The following is an 18,052-nucleotide window of genomic DNA, read 5'->3' on the forward strand; positions in this document are numbered from 1 at the left end:
CAAGAAAGAGGTGCATTATCTTGGACACAATATTGAAAAAGGTCTGAGAAAGGTGACTGATGACAGGATCAAAATCATCAGGGGAATGAAGGCCCCAAAGACCCAGAGAGAAGTGAGAATGTTCCTGGGTATGGTGGGTTATTGTCGTCAGTGGATAATTAATTTTTCTCTGATAGCAAAGCCACTGATTAAGCTGACAAAAAGTGAGATGACAGACCCATTGGAACTAGATGGAGAACAAATGGCAGCATTTGAAGAGCTGAAAAGCAGAATGTGTGAAGCCCCTGCTTTGGGTATGCCAGACTATGAAAAGGAGTTTGAGTTGTACTGCAGTGAGAGAAATGGATGTGCACTTTCAGTGTTAATTCAGAAGCACGGACAGCTGAGGAGGCCTATTGCGTACTTCTCATTGACACTTGACCCTGTAGCTATAGGTTTACCAGGTTGTTTGAAATCTGTGGCTGCAACATGCAGAAGCCTGGAACAAAGTGAGGGAATCATAATGGGATATCCTGTAAGGGTATTCGTACCTCATAATGTGGCAATTCTTTTGACAAGAAGCAGAACCCAGTACATGTCACATAGTCGGCTGACTAAATATGAGAAAGTGATTCTGGGAGCATCAAATGTGACTCTTGAGAGATGTGTGAATGTGAATCCAGCGACATTGTTGCCGGATATTGAAAATGTGGGTGTGAAAACAGAAGATGATCACAATTGTTTGGATGTGCTTGATTACTGTACAAAACCGAGACCAGACATAAGGGATCTTCCCTTGCATGAGAGTGATCATGTGTTGTTTGTGGATGGATCATGCCTGAGGAATGATGAGGGTGTGCTATGTGCAGCATATGCAGTGTGCAAAGTTTCAGAGGTGATGGAAGCATCACCATTGAAAGGAGTGAAATCTGCGCAAGTTGCTGAATTAGTTGCATTGACAAAAGCTTGTGAAATTGGGAAAGATTTGAGAACGACTGTGATGACTGATAGTCAGTATGGATTTGGAGTTGTGCATGATTTTGGCCAGCTTTGGCTACAAAGAGGTTTCTTGACGTCGAGTGGGACTCCAATAAAGAATGCTGAAGTGATTGGAAAATTACTTGAGGCGATACAGTTGCCTAAAGAGTTAGCAGTTGTGAAGTGTGCTGCTCATGGACAAGGAGATGATTTTGTGACAGTTGGCAATCGATACGCAAATTACATTGCTCAATATTGCACTAAAAACAACCAGTCAATTAATCGGGAACGAGAAGGTGAAATGTCTTTTTGTTCTGTGATGTTTACTAATGTCTTAGAGACATGGGATGAAGTGAAACAGTTGCAGGATGAGGCAGGAAAGGAAGAAAAGAAAGACTGGATTAAGGCAGGTTGTGCCCCAAGAGAAACAGACCATGTTTGGGTCTATAGAGATGGCAGACCAGTAATGCCGAACTCCATACTGTCGACAATGGCAAGGATGTATCATGGCCAGGGACATTTGGGAAGGGATGCGATGATCAGGTCGTTTAAGCAAACCTGGTACAATGCAAAGTTCAGGACAATTGCAGAGAGCATCTGTCAAAGATGTTTGATTTGCCAGCAATTTAACACTGGGAAAAAGACAGTGGTGAGTCTGGGAACAATAGGCAGAGAAGGTGGTCCTTTCACGAGAATGCAGATTGATTTCATTGAAATGCCCCAAGTGAACAGACTGAGGTATGTTCTAGTGGTAGTCTGTTTGTTTTCAAGATGGGTGGAGGCCTATCCGACTAGGAGAAATGATGGAATAACAGTGGCAAAGTTACTGTTAAGAGAGTTGATTCCTAGGTACGGGTTTCCAGTAACGATTGAGTATGATAGAGGTGGACACTTCTATAATGAACTCATGAGTTTGATTTGTGAAGCATTGAGCATACAGCAGAAGCTACATTGTGCATACAGACCAGAGGCTTCTGGTGTTGTTGAGTAGGGGTGGGCGGAATTTGCAGAATTAACCTTCGCAAATTATCGCGAGAATGTTTAAAATTATCGCAAACAAACAGAAATATCGCAAAGATGCGGAAGTTTTTTTCCGGCATGTTCGCGAGATTTTCTGCATGGTTGCGGGTCGCCAACTTACCCATGTGGTTGCTTGCGGGCGCGGCCATCTTGTTTTGAGTTGTTCTCGCGGTGCATGATCGCGAGAAGAAAGACGTGATCGCGCGACGCATGACGTCACTGCGGGCGCGAACTGTCGCGAGACAGCGCAAATGGCTAAAAACAATACAACATCTCATGGAGAACGCGACCGGATCAAGAAAACTTGTCGGCGAACGCAGGGATTCAGGTAAGGCGATCGCGCGCGCGCGAGAATGTATCATTTTACAGCGCGAGCAAGAAACAAATTATCGCCAAGCTGCGGAAACCGGAATTTTTGACATTTTCGCGCTCTCCGCGGAACGCAAAAATGTCAAATTATCGCAATTTCCGCGAACGGAACGAAATTTTTGCCCAGGCCTATTGTTGAGCAGATAAACGGCACAATCAAGAACAGGATTGGTAAGATGTGTTTAGCCACTGGTATGAAATGGCCCGATGTCTTGCCTCTAGTGCTAATGACTATTAGATCTACTCCAGATAGAACTACTGGTTTAAGTCCGCACGAAATCATAATGGGACGTGCAATGCGACATGCATATGTACCTGTCAATAAGTTGATGACAATAACTGATGACATGATTTTGGATTACTGTAAAGGCCTGGCTGACGCAGTTCATTCTGTGTTTCACCAGGTTGGAGAAGAAGCTACCACACTTGAGAAGAAGCAAGCTCATGATCTGAGTCCAGGGGACTGGGTGAGGATTAAGGTGCACAGAAGAAGAAATTGCTTGGTTCCAAGGTGGGGAAGGCCGAGACAAGTCATTCTAACTACGACAACTGCAGTAAAGTGTGCTGGTGTGAAAAACTGGGTACATGCAAGTCATACTCTGAGAGTTCCAAACCCAAAGGATGGGACTGGTAAGGAGTATTTTGAAGAGTCAGATTCCAGTGATGATGAAGATACAGAACCAGTGAGAAAAGAAGCAGAAAAAGCTTCAAGAGAACCATTGAGAGTCTCAGAAAGGAGATCAGATTCTGTAAGAGAGCCTGAAGTTCCGAAAAGCAGTGAAGGGAAAAGGAGAGAAAAGAGCAATTCCACAGAGACTACTCCTGAATCAGAAGAGGAGGAGATTGAAGAACCACTTGAGATTGTACCTGAAGAAGCAGGGTTAGAAGAAGATAGAGAGGGACAGATTGCGGAAAACCCCCGAGGAGGTGTAGGGAACATTCTTGACAAGCTAGGTGAAGGGACAAGTAGACAGCAAGAAGATTGCGTGTCGGAGACCCGAGGAGGGACAGAAGTAGGGAAGTCTCAAACAGTGGTGAAAAAGACTGTGGAGCAAAAGAAAACTGCTGAAGAACCAGAGGCATTTGAAACAGAATCGGATGAAAGTGAAAATGAGAAATCAGAGGGTCGAGTTCTGAGAAAGAGAACTTGGATTGGAGAGAGAAATAATACAGAAACAAGACCGAAAAAGGTTATAAGAGGAGATCTTTGGCCTAACAATAGAATAAAGAGGCTGAGATATAGACTGATAAGAGCAAATACCTCGAAAGCTGAACAAGTGAATGAGGTGTCGAGTCAAAATTCAGCAAGAGGTGAAAAGAGGAAAGTGTCAAAAGAACCAGAAGAGATCAAAAGGATAAGAAAACCTAACCAGAAGTATAGGTCGCCGGAATGGACGTACGTGGCACTGTCTGAAGGTGAAGAGGCAGAAAGTCAAGGAAATCCAGAGGAGACCGTACGAGAAGTGGTTGAGGAAGATACTGGTGAAAGCCTGAAAGTAATCTTGACTGACATTAATGAAAAGTCGGATACTGAGGATATCGTTGAAGATCTAATACAATTTGATGTTGAAGAAAATGAAGTAAAGAGTGATGAATATCCAAATTGAGTGAACAGAAGAAATCACTTGGAGAAAGTGAAAAGAAGAAGAAACTGAAATTGATTGTTTGAAGTAATCCAGAATTTTAGAGTCTCAAGTAGTGGAGTAGTAGAGGCTAAGTCAAAAGACACGGTCAAAGTAGTAAAATGGCTAACATAGAGAATAACCAAAGTAGATGTGCCTTCTTAAGAAGATGGTGTAAAATGTGCTGCTGCTGTACTGGATTATTAATGCTACTATGGGGTGTTTTAGCTTTATTAGTTACTTTTAGAGTTACAATAGGTACTTTTGAGATGCATACAGAGAATGTGACAAATACAGAGAAGAGTTCACAAAAAGTAGTTCCGACTAGAATTAGTAATACTTACATACATAAAGATAGGTCAATTAATGATTTTTCTAGTAATGTTTTTTCAAAGCTGTTGTACGAATATGTGAAAACAATGGAAGTTAGGGATTGCTACGTTTGTATGCAATTACCTGCATCCGTTTCAGAGGGTGTTACTTATCATCATTTACCAGCTACGTATGGAATTTCTTGTAGTGTATTAAGTAGTGTCTTTTATTTGTTAGGGAAAATAGATTATGAGATGTCTAACAAAGATAGTATTTTTGGGCACTTGCCAATGAACAAAGAGCTGAATCCAGCTAAAGAAGCTAACATTTTTGGTGAGATTTTTATTGAAAAAGAAGAATTAACATTAGATGACATTTTTAAGAATAATTTAACTTGCAGTCTGAAAGAAGAGGAGAAAGCTTTCCTAAATATGGTGGAGGAAAGGAGATTGAGCATACATGAGAAAGTAGGGAAATATAAAGTGAGTGAGACAATTTGGGACATTGAGATGGGAAAAGAATTGAGAAATGGGGCTAGTCCAACTTTAGCTTTAGATGCACCACAGAAGGGTAAGCTGTGCATTACAAGAAGGAAATCCCAATATGATACATATTTTGTTGGGACTAGTGAATGTCATGATACATACTTCATTGCAACAGGATGGGGTTTCAGAGGTGGAGAAGATACAATTTTTCCAGGAGTGTACTATGTTTGTGGGAACAAGGCTTATTACAGGTTGCCTGACCATTGGTATGGCACGTGTTATGTGGGCCTGGTCTTTCCAAAGATCTTTCATATAGATAGAATAGAAGATGTAGAACATATTAATTTACTAATGCGTTTCAAGAGAGAAACTTGGTCTGAAATAGTGGGTGACATTTTTGGAGCTTTAATTCCAGCAGTGGGAATTTCTTTGAATGCCTATGGGATTCGGAAACTGTCAACAGTGGTGGATCGCTTATCGACAAATACCGCTGGAGGGTTTCTTTTGGTGAATACGGAATTGATTGCCGTACGTGCCATGTCTATGCAAAATCGACTTGCCCTTGATATTCTATTAGCTAAGGAGGGTGGAGTCTGTGGAATGCTGAAAGTTCAACATTGTTGCACTTACATTCCGGACGAAAGCAAAGACCTGAAGGTCTATATCAAAAATATTACTGATTTGTATGAAGAATTAGTACCAATTGAAGCTGAGAGTATTTGGACTAAAATAGCTAATAAAATAGTTGCTGTTAAGAGTTTTTATTGCAAAAATAGGTAGTACTATTATAGGTAAAATATTGTTTCCTTTGTCTTGTATAATTGTTGCTTTATTGATACTTAGATTGGTGTGTTTGTATTGTAAAAACAGGGGAGGGAAAAAGAAATTAATTAAAAGAAACAATGAAAAGAGAAATAAAAGGTTGAAAAGAGAACCACAAGAAATTGAATTAGAAGAATTGAGAGAGAGTGTCTACTTAGAAACAAAGAGGGATGATGAAAGAGTGTCTGGTGTGTAGTGTTGTGTAAGGAGAAAAAGACATTTCCAAATTTCTTCTAAAATGGGACTAAATTTCACAAATTTTTTTTTTTTGGGTTATTTGGTGATAAAATCACCAAAGGGGGGATTGCTAGAGCAGAATTTTCTGATGAAAATCTATTGGGTTTTTAAGCTCTGGCTCGTCTATTTGTCATAATTAAAATTATTAATCATTAATTACTAATTATTTGTTTTGTGTAAATGTTTTTACTTATCAACATGTACTAATGAGAAGAAAACCGACACGTGGGAATGTTTTCGTTTGCCTATTAATAATGTGCATGTTTTATTAAATAAACGTTGCTGAGTGCTGTTTATTTTAAAGCACAAAACGCTTTTGAATTAATGCTTTTCTGTGTTGCAAAGGCTAGATAATTACATACACATAAGGGTATTAGTGGGGTTAACACTGTTTAATCACTATGCTGTGGTAACGTTGTTTTTGTCTCTTTCAATTAAGATGGTTTATTTTGGCCTAGAATAACATGGCCGCCGTTTTCAGCCTGGCCTCGAGTGAGTGATTTGTGATGAGAAGGCCTTGCTGAATATGGTCGCGAGTCATCTGACCATAGTCTTCGCCTGGTTAAAATTTTCCGTGAGGACAGCAGCAGTTCTGGGCAAGCCTCCAGATGCATCCGAATAGCCTTGGACGACAAAGGAGCCATAATGAATGAACTCTGAGCTCATCATGTTCGTTCCGAGGAAATGTGGTTGTCGAAAGTTACTTTTTAAATTTTGGTTCCTGTTCTGTCTTTTTATTTTTGTGATTTTCCTGAGCGGAGATTTTCCAAATGTAGCGATGCTACATCCTTTCCTTCTCGCTCTGCTCAGCGGTTCAGCGGACGTAAAGAACACTTTTTGTTGCTTTCTTTTGTTTAAAATACTATAAGTATTGTTAGCCTAGAGAGGGTTTTTGCCGCTTTGCCATTTTCTTCCCAAACCTGTGTTGGTGAGGATCTACGCTGTGAGGACGGCGACTCGGGAGACTTCTACTGAGAGACCTGTCCTGACCCATTCTGACATTTAGCTAGAATAGGTAATTATGAGAAAAATGATTTATTCTGATTTATTTCCTTTGACTAATTTTAGATAAAGCATCATAATTTTAAATACGGTGTTGGTGATTATTTCTTGTCAATTGTTGAGTACTCTATTTTGATTATTGTTGTATAGATTGTTTAGATCATGATTCAGGACAGTTACAATAACTAGGTCTTATCGACCTCAGTGTAGATGCAGGGTGTTTAGGAGTTTTCTTTCCACAGGTTCAGTGCTGGTAGAGTATTTGAGCGTATGTTAGTGAAATGGGCCCTAGTGTATGATGAGTGTATGTGCGTGTAACTGTGAAATTACTCTATCCGTGGAAGTAGGGAGATTTTGTACACCCTGATCTGCATCAACAGCACCTCGGTCTAAAGAGAGACAGCCTGGATTCATTGACAGCAGAGACTTCAGAGCAGGGGCTGCTGCACCTCAACACAAAACCCCACTCTAACAAGCGGTACATCTGGTCAGCAAATGCATGAACAGGTCACATTACTGAGCACTGAATGCAGTTATTTAGGGTTTTGAGCAGCTACACATAGCCCATTAATGATGCGTCAGGGCGCTATGAGATAAAAGGTAAACAGAATGGGGGAGAGATGGTTGGAGGGGGTGGTAGACAACAATTCTTTGGAGAGCGGGTGGTCGGACTCTTCTGGTTAGCAGATCTCAGATGTCTACTCAGGAGACTTTGGTTGTATAGCTGGGAGCCTGTCTATGGACAGATATATGGACAGGACGAAGGCTATCGAATTGGGATCTCTCTTTGACCAGGAGCCAATGGAGTGACTTGAAAATCACCGTGATCTGGTCCTTGTGTCTATGGCCAGTTATGGGTCTAGCTTTACAAGTCTCTCGACACGACTATGATTTTGAGGAAGACGGGGTTTCTTGGCAGAAGACTGTTGAAAAATAAATGAGTCAGAACTATGATTTAAAAACCCTGGACACAAAACAGGCAAATTCGTTTGCATCACTGGAGAAGCAAAAACTATCTGATATGAAGTGTTCGCCGGAAAATATCCATTGAAAATCCGTTGGAAAATGACGGCAATTCTGAATGCTCATTACTGATCCTCTGCCGGTTAATCCTCCTTTAAAACTTTCTATCAGAAGTTAGTCTGTTATATGCCTGGGCACTGCCGTCACATGCCAGGCTTCGGCCAACATAAATCTAAGTGTTTCTCAAATATTCCAACGTGCTGCCAATTATTTAGCCCTTAGTGTTGGTGCCCAATATGCCTGCCTGCTGGGGTGCTTCTCAGTTGTGCGGAGTTCTGCTTAAACACAAGTCTGCCAGGTATGAGCGCTGATGCTCAGATAGGCCTGGGCGCTCTCAGAGATCCAGAGGCCTGGTCATGGTGCTAGGGGTCTGCTAAAAGTGCCCACATGCTGGTACTATGGCACTCAGTGTGCCAGCATACATGTGATGGAGCCCAGCTCTGTCACCTATGTTCATAGTACAATTCCGCCAGGGAGGAGAGCCAATTCTGAGGAAGGCTGAGGCTTTCTCAGAGTGCCAGAGGTCTGCTCACTGCTCAAATGATGCTCAATGTGCCAGCCATCCTGTGGTGCTGCTCTGCGGTGCGAGAGTTTTGCGCAAAACACGAGTCTGCCAGGGATGAGTTCCAATGCTCAGCTAGGCCGGGGTGCTCTCAGAGTGCCCGGGGTCTGCTAGGCATAACTGACCCTCATGGTGATAATACCATGATGCCCAAGAGTGTGAAATACACATCACTATGCCATTTACATACATCGACTCTGCATGTAAAGCATCATCGCCATGCCAGTGACTTACAATGGAGGGGATGCCAGCTGTGTGCAATCAAGAGCTACTGATAAATATGTCATGGCGCAGCCTTCTATCATACGTCGATAATTATCAATATGAAGGAGTAGCCCTGAGCATCAGATATAATCATCTGCATTGAAGTGGAGACATGTCTGTCACTGGGGTTAATGCTGCTCACACGGGATCTGCTGTCCACATGACACTCGTGTACACGTGCGCACCTGGGCTCCCTGGAGAGGCTTAAGACTGACTACAGTGACCTGTCAGCAGGTGTTTTAAAATAAATAAATACATTTGATTGTTAATTAATTAAAATCATACAATATATAATCATAAAAGGAAAACATGTTGTGGAATAAAATATTTTAAAATCATCTAGTCTCATAAAAATGCTTTCAGATTACAATTTTAAAATCAATTTAAGATTCCTAAAATACCAGCCACCAGGTTTCTGCGATTGACAAAATTATACACTGGTACTCTTTGTTATCCCCACTGAGTAAACACTCGAGTAAAATCTTGAAGTGTAAAGTTAGCGGCAGCGGTTGTTGGCATACGCTCTGCCCGCCTCAATCTGCCGATTGGGCAATGTCAGTCTCACTTCCACAACCATCGATTGGCTGATTCCTTTCAGTGTACTAAGTGACAGATTCAGGTCTTGGAATCTGGATATGCTTACAAACTAGCATGCATTATCGACTGAAGATTTTACTAAACTGACCAATTATAATTGTCATCAAATATTCACATTGTCAGCCGCAAACACCTGGCCTGGAGCAAAGAGACCCTTAAGCTAGACATTCCAAAATTCTACAAACAGATGGATCAGTCCTTCTCAGCCTCTGCTCTTTGTATCTTTGACAACATCCCTTTCACCTTCACCAAGTCCCATCACTTCAGCTCATCAAAAAAAGAAATAAAAAGCTGGTGGGATCCACTTTCTCTAAAGAAAATGACAATAGGCAGTCTCTAAGTCCCATCCCTGAAGCTCTTTAAATAAAATGTTAATGCTATGCAGTCACTTTGCCTACAGTACAAGCCACATTCCTAGCAACGCACACACATGCACTGTCAATCAATCAATAACTCTGGATATACACCCTCACCAATTGTTGTAATTAGTTCAGTTACATATTCTTTACACATCTGAACTTCTTACAATCATGTAAGTCCTCTCTCTTTTTTCTTTTTCTATATATATATACCTTTTCTTCGTTAATGTAATCTTCATATGTTTCTTATTATGACTATTGAATGTGTATTCTATTCACAGTACAGATGCTATGATGCCTCAAGGGGCCTAGTTAGTGCTATAATAAATAAATAAAAACAGCCAAAATCCAGACATCACCAAACTGCCCCTTTTCCATCTTTTACTCCTCTCAATGCTCTGTTTTACATCTTGGTTTCTTCTGCCAGTTTTTGACCCCCCGCTTGCTCTGCTGATCATGTCCTCGCACCTTGCAGCTGCTGCCAGAATTTCTGCTCACCCTGCCGGATTTTCCCACTCTTGCTGAGCCCACCCACCACCCTCATGCATCTCCAACTCTCTAAGGCATTATTTAATGGAGGCCTCACAGCGGCCACACCAAAGGCATGCCAGAGACAAGCACTTTTGGGCACGTCCACGCCTGGACTTTGTCCACTGATAGAAACCTTGATCTAAACACCTCCTGCCTGCAGCTACACCGCTGATGAACTCCACCTGCTCAACACTGGATGCCCCATTGAATGCTGCTGCTGAGCCGCACCTCAATTTCAGTGGGCCCCTTTGCCTGCTCGCATTGCCCATTCACCTGCCCCCACCACTCACACACACACCGCACCCCTCACCAAATCAGAACTCAAGACCCGCACTCACACAGTACCACCCACCCATCCTGCACAACAATACTTACTTGTATGCATGTTCCGTAACACATGCTCACTTGGTAAGCACTCCACAGAGATTTGGGAGCTGATCGACTCCAATGCACCGGACCTCTTCTTCCTCACTGAAACCTGGCTCAACACCACAGGAGCGATGGACATCACTGCAGCCATTCCTACTGGATATAAAATCCTGCACTAGGACTGGCCCATAAACCAGGATAAGGACTCGCCAACATCCACAGAGGTACCCTCAAGTGTACCTCTTACATTGACCCAGTAGCCACTTTTATGGAACACATGCACTTCAAGCTTCAGATGGACAGTAACACCACTATTAAAGGTACCCTCACCTACCGGCCCCCAGGTCCTTGCAACCACCTCAGCAACCTCCTCACTGAACTCACCGCACCCCTCGCCATCGGCACCAAAGACTTCAGACTCCTAGGCAATCTCAACTTTCATCTCAACAACCCCACGGAATCCAACTCCACAGACTTGCTCAAAAGTCTACAGAACATCGGCCGTACCAGCTCATCCAAGGCCTTACCAACATTTCTGAACATACCCTGGACCCCATCTTCTCCTCTAGCGACAAGGTTAAAGTCAGCCACATCCCTCCACTCACATTGACGGACCACTCCATAGCCCACTTCCACATAACAGGGCAACCAAGCACCCCTACGAAGCCTCTAACTAATCTACCCAGACCCCCCATATGAACTCATCAATGACAAAACAACCTCAACAACTATATTACCACCTGCGCCAATAACATGGTGCCCCTGAAAAAAACACGAAAACAAAAAGATCCAACAAACCAGCTAGCTGGCACAAAGCTGCAATTCTCAGAGAATCAAAGAAAGTTTACAAACAACTCGAAAGGAAAACGAGAGACACCTGAGAAAGCACAGTAAGAAAAACCTTAGACACAAACACCATCAAGAAAAAGGCCTTAACCCTGAGCATCAAATCTAGCTCCAACTACTGCATTGAACTTTTCACTGTTGTCAAGGAATTCACCAACCCAACAGTTGCAACCCAAACCATTTCCCCTACAGAAGAAATCTGTAACAACTTCTCTAACTTCTTTCATAACTAAATCACCAAGATCTACAGGAACTTTGAACCCCAGCCACCCCCCATCGACCTTCACAGCCTGCTAAGCTCATCAACCAAAGATTCCCAACTGACAGCAAGGAACCCTCTATCCATCGAGGACACTGGAGTAATAATGAAGAAAGTTCACTCAGGGACTCCCACAGACCCCTGCCCCCACCATATCTGCAAACTAGGAAGAGCCACTGTCAGTGCTGCACTCGTTTCTATCATCCACACCTCCCTCCTGACAGCCACCTTCCCAGGTAGCTGAAAACACACGCCAAAATCACAGCCCTCCTGAAAATACCCTCAGCCAACCCCAAAGTACTCAGCAATTAGGACGAATTTCGCTGCTCACCTACCTAGCCAAAATCTTAGAGAAGACCAAACTACGATGACTCGCAATCAGGATTCTGAAACAATCACAGCACAGAAAGAGCCCTCATCACTGCCACAGATGATATATGCACCATCCTTGACCATGGACAGACCCCCACCCATATCATTATAACTTCTGTGCAGCTTATGACACTGTCTACCACCACACACTCATCACCAGACTACACACAGTGGGAACACAAGGACCAACACTCAAATGGATAGCTTCCTTTCTCTCCAGAAGAACACTACGAGTCAAGTACTTGCCGTTCACATCAGAATCCAAGGACCAAGGATCTGCGGCGTTCCACAGAAATCATCACTCATCCCCGTACTTTTCAACATATACATGACTCCTCTGGCAAACTTTATCATCAAACTTTATTTCATCGACGGGAGAGGTCAAAATAAATAAAGAAATTTAAAAAAACACTTAACCTGCGCTCGCCGACTCGGACGCTTTGCCCAGTTTGCGATGTAGCGGGCGCAAGGTAAATGTTTTTTATTTATTTTCTAAGATACTCTCCCGTCGACTGTCAACTTCACCCCACCCCATCCTGCCCCACCCTCGCCCCAACTCACCGGCCTTATATGTGCTGGCCACTACTGCTCTTAAGCTAAAGTAGCATTAGAGATGTGATTATACAAAATAAGTTAACAAATCATCCGCATATTGGAAGACTTATGTTTGTCTGACTAGAACCACTTGCAGTTTAGTATGCAAATTGTGCCTATATTTTCTTGACAGAGCGTAGTAGAGATGAGAAATTACAGACGGCACAAAGGGCAAACCCTTCAGAAATGCATGTATGAGAGAATCAAAAAACTCCACCTCCCACCTCTTTTTTTTCATAAGTAGGTTTAAAATATGGTGTTTCTAAATATTGGTCCGTATGTTTGACTGAGTGGAGTGGCTCACAGAATTGGTTGGCAAAATGTATGATTTTCTGTGTATTTCCTAAATAATTAATTTTTAATGTGCTTCACTTTCCAGCACACATGGCACGAGTTTGTGAACACTGGGGATTGGAAAATAACCACAGTAGTGCAAGCCGGATGGCAACAGCTGAAACATGTGTGCCATGATCGGATCAATCTTTGGTACTTGTTCAGATATGTATATTCCGGCTGTTATATGAGTAGTTGGGCATTCAAGGGATGTTCCTAAAAAGAGGGAAGATTGTGAAACTCTAGTAAGAGGGACAGTATGTTAAGCAACAGCTGAAAAATAGAGTTTCATATGTAAGGTCTGTATGTGAGAGAATCCAGTCACAATATCAACATGTGCAGCCGCCCTGTAAGTTAGCATCTAAAATGTCAGCTGCTTTAGACATCAAAAATTAAAAGCACTGTACAATAAATTCAGACACTTTATTCAAAATTAAATAAATAACCAGAGAAAGCACAAAATACGTTTCATTGACAAAATATGAGATATTTCAATAGAAAGTACTTGTAATGACCTATTTTGTCCTGTGTTTTTAGAAAAGTACACAAGAGAGAGTAGGTCACAAGGAGAATTAAGTACTAGACTAAAATTGAAGATTCAGTTCTTCCTGTATTTGGCAACAAGGGGAGATTTACTTAGTTCAAAGAATACATGGTATTTCAGTGAGATGAGGTCACATTTTATTAAACAATAAATAAACAAATAATAAATAACAATAAATACAAATTGCATTTTACAGTCCTTACAAAGTACCGATGAGGTTCTATGAATCGTAATCCTATTGCTTCTGGCCAGCCAGATGCTTTTGAATTTGTACTGGGTTAAAAGGGGATCTCATTGTACTGTGAGACATGCAGTACCTTTCATGATGGGAGAGGACATGATTGACATTTATTGTTTTATACAATGAATTGGTAATGTCCCTCTCCTTGAGTAGATTTTCAATCTTGTGTAAACAGGGTATGCAAAAGATAATTGCACCTGGTAGTTCATGTAAAGTTTTACTTCCACTTTGTGAGAGGGATGAATTTTGGTTGAACATGGTTACTGCCGGGATGATGTCAGTTGTGAACAGTCTACAACGCTCTCTATCTCCTTCACCACCTCAATAATTGCTTGTGCCTGGTCTTGGTGGAGCACATGGGTAGCATTGGAGAGGAACTTCTCATGGAGGGATTCTTGGCTGAGGGGCTTTCTCCAGTGTCCATAGAAGGTGTCACATCTGCCGGTCACGATCTCTCCACTCTCCAGGAGCAGCGCTACTTCTTTGTACATCTTGTCAATGTTAGCCACCTTGTCTTCAGGGTGTTCTAACTCCACTTTCTTCAATACGTTGATGAGGTCTGGTCTCCTAAGGCTGTCTTCACTGAAGGAAGAGATGCCCACCTCGCCATCCAGGAGGGCTGAGCGGGCGTTGAACTGGAATGAGTGTTGCTCCTCGTGTTCAGACTCTGGGAAGGGCCTGTTGATATACTTGGAGACTGGGACCATCAGAAGAATAGCGCGGATGGAAGCAGGGTTACAGGAGCCGGTTATATTGGCGACTCGGTTCCTGACTGAGATGGCAGTGTCTGCCACCCAGTACATGCCCAAGTGAGCTGAGAACCTCTCGAAGACGATGTCTTGCTTCTCCAAAAGAAAGCTGTAATCTTGATCTGGCATTGCCAGGGCCGAAGGCTGGAAGTCACCATAGAAAGCACTGAACCCCGAGTAGGCGGGCACATCATCCAAGAAAAGTGGGTTAGCTTCCATCCCACGGGCAGCTAAAAGTGCTGCTTCCATCCCAAAGTGGGTCGCATTGCCAATATGGGGAGGTTTGGCAAGAGTTGCCGTATTGGCCATAGGTGCCCCTGCCAGAGACGCAGCGATCACCAAAGCATGGGCACATTGATCTGCACTCAATGAAAGGAGTGTTTCTTTAGCAGCAGCACTGCCCACGGTTCCAACAACTGAAGGAGGGTGTAACCTGCAGGAAATACAAAGAACTGTATCAGACATGGAATAATGATAATACCAGAATAGGTTTAGATGAGGGGCAATGCTAATAATAAGTGTGAACTACAGAAATATACTTAAAGCATGTTAGACATTAATGCAATCATGCAGTACGAGGAAATAGAAATATGCTAAGATCTCATCAGACATTTGACACAAATCTAGTTACAGCGAACAGAAAAATAAATGCTATCATATTTACATTGAATTGTGTGCTATCCATATATTATTTTGTTTGCAGTAAAGGTTGCTCTGGCGGATATTCCTGCCCTGTGCGCCCATCAGGCACACATCATGACATTCCCCCTCTCTAGGGATCACAGACTTAAATCATTGAATATTTCTACCCTCTTTGACCACCTTAACCATGCCTGGGAGATACTGCAGCCCCCCCATGGGTATCATGAGTTTGTCATGGAATATTTATGCCCCTTGTGGACATCATACAAACCTTTTAGGGATATTACTGGCTTCATTTGAGGAATGCATGAGCCTTCCTTGCTCTTCGATGCCCATGTTGAGTGCCAACAGGAAGTCTGAGCCACTGGGTTGGAAGCCCACGGGCAACATCTGGAAGGCAGCTATTAGAGCCGGCAGCACAGCACCTGATGGGTGAGTGGCAGGGTGCCAAGCGTCATCGAATTCCATGGAGTGAGCCTATTAGAAGAGGAGTAGAGGATTAGAAGGTCCTTAAAGAAGTGTGGGTCAGGAAGGGGAAACAGCCATTACAACGCGGCTGTTTCCCTGCAAGTCATTACATCGCATGCTGACTCCACATAGCACCGAATATTAAAACAATACGAATCCGTAGAGCTGTGAGGAAGAAGAGTTCAAGATCACACAACGTAGACGGCAAAAACGAACATGCCACACAGGGGTAATTTGAATGGGCAAAAGCGTCAGCAATACTTTTAACACTATGCAGATGGGACAACGTAGTGATGTTTCCAGAGAAAAGCGCAAGCCAAAGTTGACTGAGGAGCAGACATGTGTGTAGAGGATGATGATATACCAATCATCCCCAACTTTCCTCCAGCATGTAGCCTCCATTAAACTTCGTTGGGCTCACTGTTACACGAAATGGGAGAACCATCATCCCATTTTCTTTTGGTTGTAGCCTGAATGGGATTACCTTGCATTACCAAAACACTGCTTGTAAATGTCAAAGTCCCATGTATGTAGATCAGATGAGCACAGCACGACTAGGCAAAGTTGATGACATTGGTGGGGCTGAGAGGCGTAGTGCCTCACCTTTACATGTTTCTTGATGTATTCTTTGCTTTTCTGTGAAGGACTTGTTTCTTCCTTGTTGACGTCTCTGTTGTTCTGTGTAGAACACCGTTGTATCTTGTTCGAAGTTTCATCTTCAGGTCCTATTTTGTTCGCCATATCCCTGAGATCCGCTAGTTGCATGTAGGTAGTCACCAACTCATCGCCAAAATAATGTAGTAATGAAGGTCCACGCAGGTAGGATGTAGTTTAAGTAGATTGATTGAAGTGACGTTAAACACAGAGATTGTGTCATCGACCTATGGAAACCATTTACAGAAGTGTAGGATCCATATTCTAAGATTTGGTTGAGTGACTGTGCCATTGCCCAATGCAGACTCTTTACAGAAGTGGAAACAGACAAGGTTGACTATTGGAGGAGACAGCATTTAAGTAAAATTCTCATAAACTGATCGCACTTAGTGTATCCTTACCCCTACTTCATTGACATAGGCAGCCAGCATAGGTGGAAGTCTAAATCCTTTCACAGAGCTGATGGCAGACAAGGAGTACATGTCCTGTCAGAGACAGAATTAAGTTAGGAATATAAAGTGCACCTAGACACCTAGTGGAGAAACAGCAGAGCTTGTGAGAATGTGGGCTTTCAACTTTAAACAGAGGATGATTGAACACTACGCGCTAAGGAGTAGGCGGCCTCGGAGGCTTCTGCTGGTCCGCTGGGCTCTGTAATTCGCTGAAAGCTATTGCAAACAACTGTCGCTGGTCAACAATTACTGCTGCTGTATTTTGCTGCTAATTTTGTTACTGCTACTATTATCGACCGGATCGCGGTCTTTTTAATGTTGGTTATTTTTTTAAAACTGTTGCTTTCATTCCGCATACCCCCACTATAAAACAAAGCTCACCAACCTGCTGCTTAGAGCGGGGCCTCATCCTTCATCACATCTTTCAGCGCCATCTTGGATTGGGCTGGATCCAGTTGATGTGGGCGCCATTTTGGGGTGCGCGCGCTGATGCTCGCTGAGGGGGGGGCATAAAAACAGGCCAATGCAAGCGCGCACTTGACTCAACACTACGCGCTAAGGAGTAGGCGGCCTCGGAGGCTTCTGCTGGTCCGCTGGGCTCTGTAATTCGCTGAAAGCTATTGCAAACAACTGTCGCTGGTCAACAATTACTGCTGCTATATTTTGCTGCTAATTTTGTTACTGCTACTATTATCGACCGGATCGCGGTCTTTTTAATGTTGGTTATTTTTTTAAACTGTTGCTTTCATTCCGCATACCCCCACTATAAAACAAAGCTCACCAACCTGCTGCTTAGAGCGGGGCCTCATCCTTCACCACATCTTTCAGCGCCATCTTGGATTGGGCTGGATCCAGTTGATGTGGGCGCCATTTTGGGGTGCGCGCGCTGATGCTCGCTGAGGGGGGGCATAAAAACAGGCCAATGCAAGCGCGCACTTGACTCAACACTACGCGCTAAGGAGTAGGCGGCCTCGGAGGCTTCTGCTGGTCCGCTGGGCTCTGTAATTCGCTGAAAGCTATTGCAAACAACTGTCGCTGGTCAACAATTACTGCTGCTATATTTTGCTGCTAATTTTGTTACTGCTACTATTATCGACCGGATCGCGGTCTTTTTAATGTTGGTTATTTTTTAAAACTGTTGCTTTCATTCCGCATACCCCCACTATAAAACAAAGCTCACCAACCTGCTGCTTAGAGCGGGGCCTCATCCTTCACCACATGTTTCAGCGCCATCTTGGATTGGGCTGGATCCAGTTGATGTGGGCGCCATTTTGGGGTGCGCGCGCTGATGCTCGCTGAGGGGGGGCATAAAAACAGGCCAATGCAAGCGCGCACTTGACTCAACACTACGCGCTAAGGAGTAGGCG

General features: G+C 43.2%; 1 pseudogene; it reads right to left on the reverse strand.

Annotated features, from left to right (window-relative positions):
* Positions 1 to 13,980: 13,980 nt before the first annotated feature.
* Positions 13,981 to 16,320, reverse strand: LOC146862251 (cis-aconitate decarboxylase pseudogene; annotated as a pseudogene).
* Between the last annotated feature and the right edge of the window lie 1,732 nt (positions 16,321 to 18,052).

This window comes from Triturus cristatus, chromosome 2_2, assembly GCF_964204655.1.
Source record: "Triturus cristatus chromosome 2_2, aTriCri1.1, whole genome shotgun sequence".
Taxonomy (NCBI): domain Eukaryota; kingdom Metazoa; phylum Chordata; class Amphibia; order Caudata; family Salamandridae; genus Triturus; species Triturus cristatus.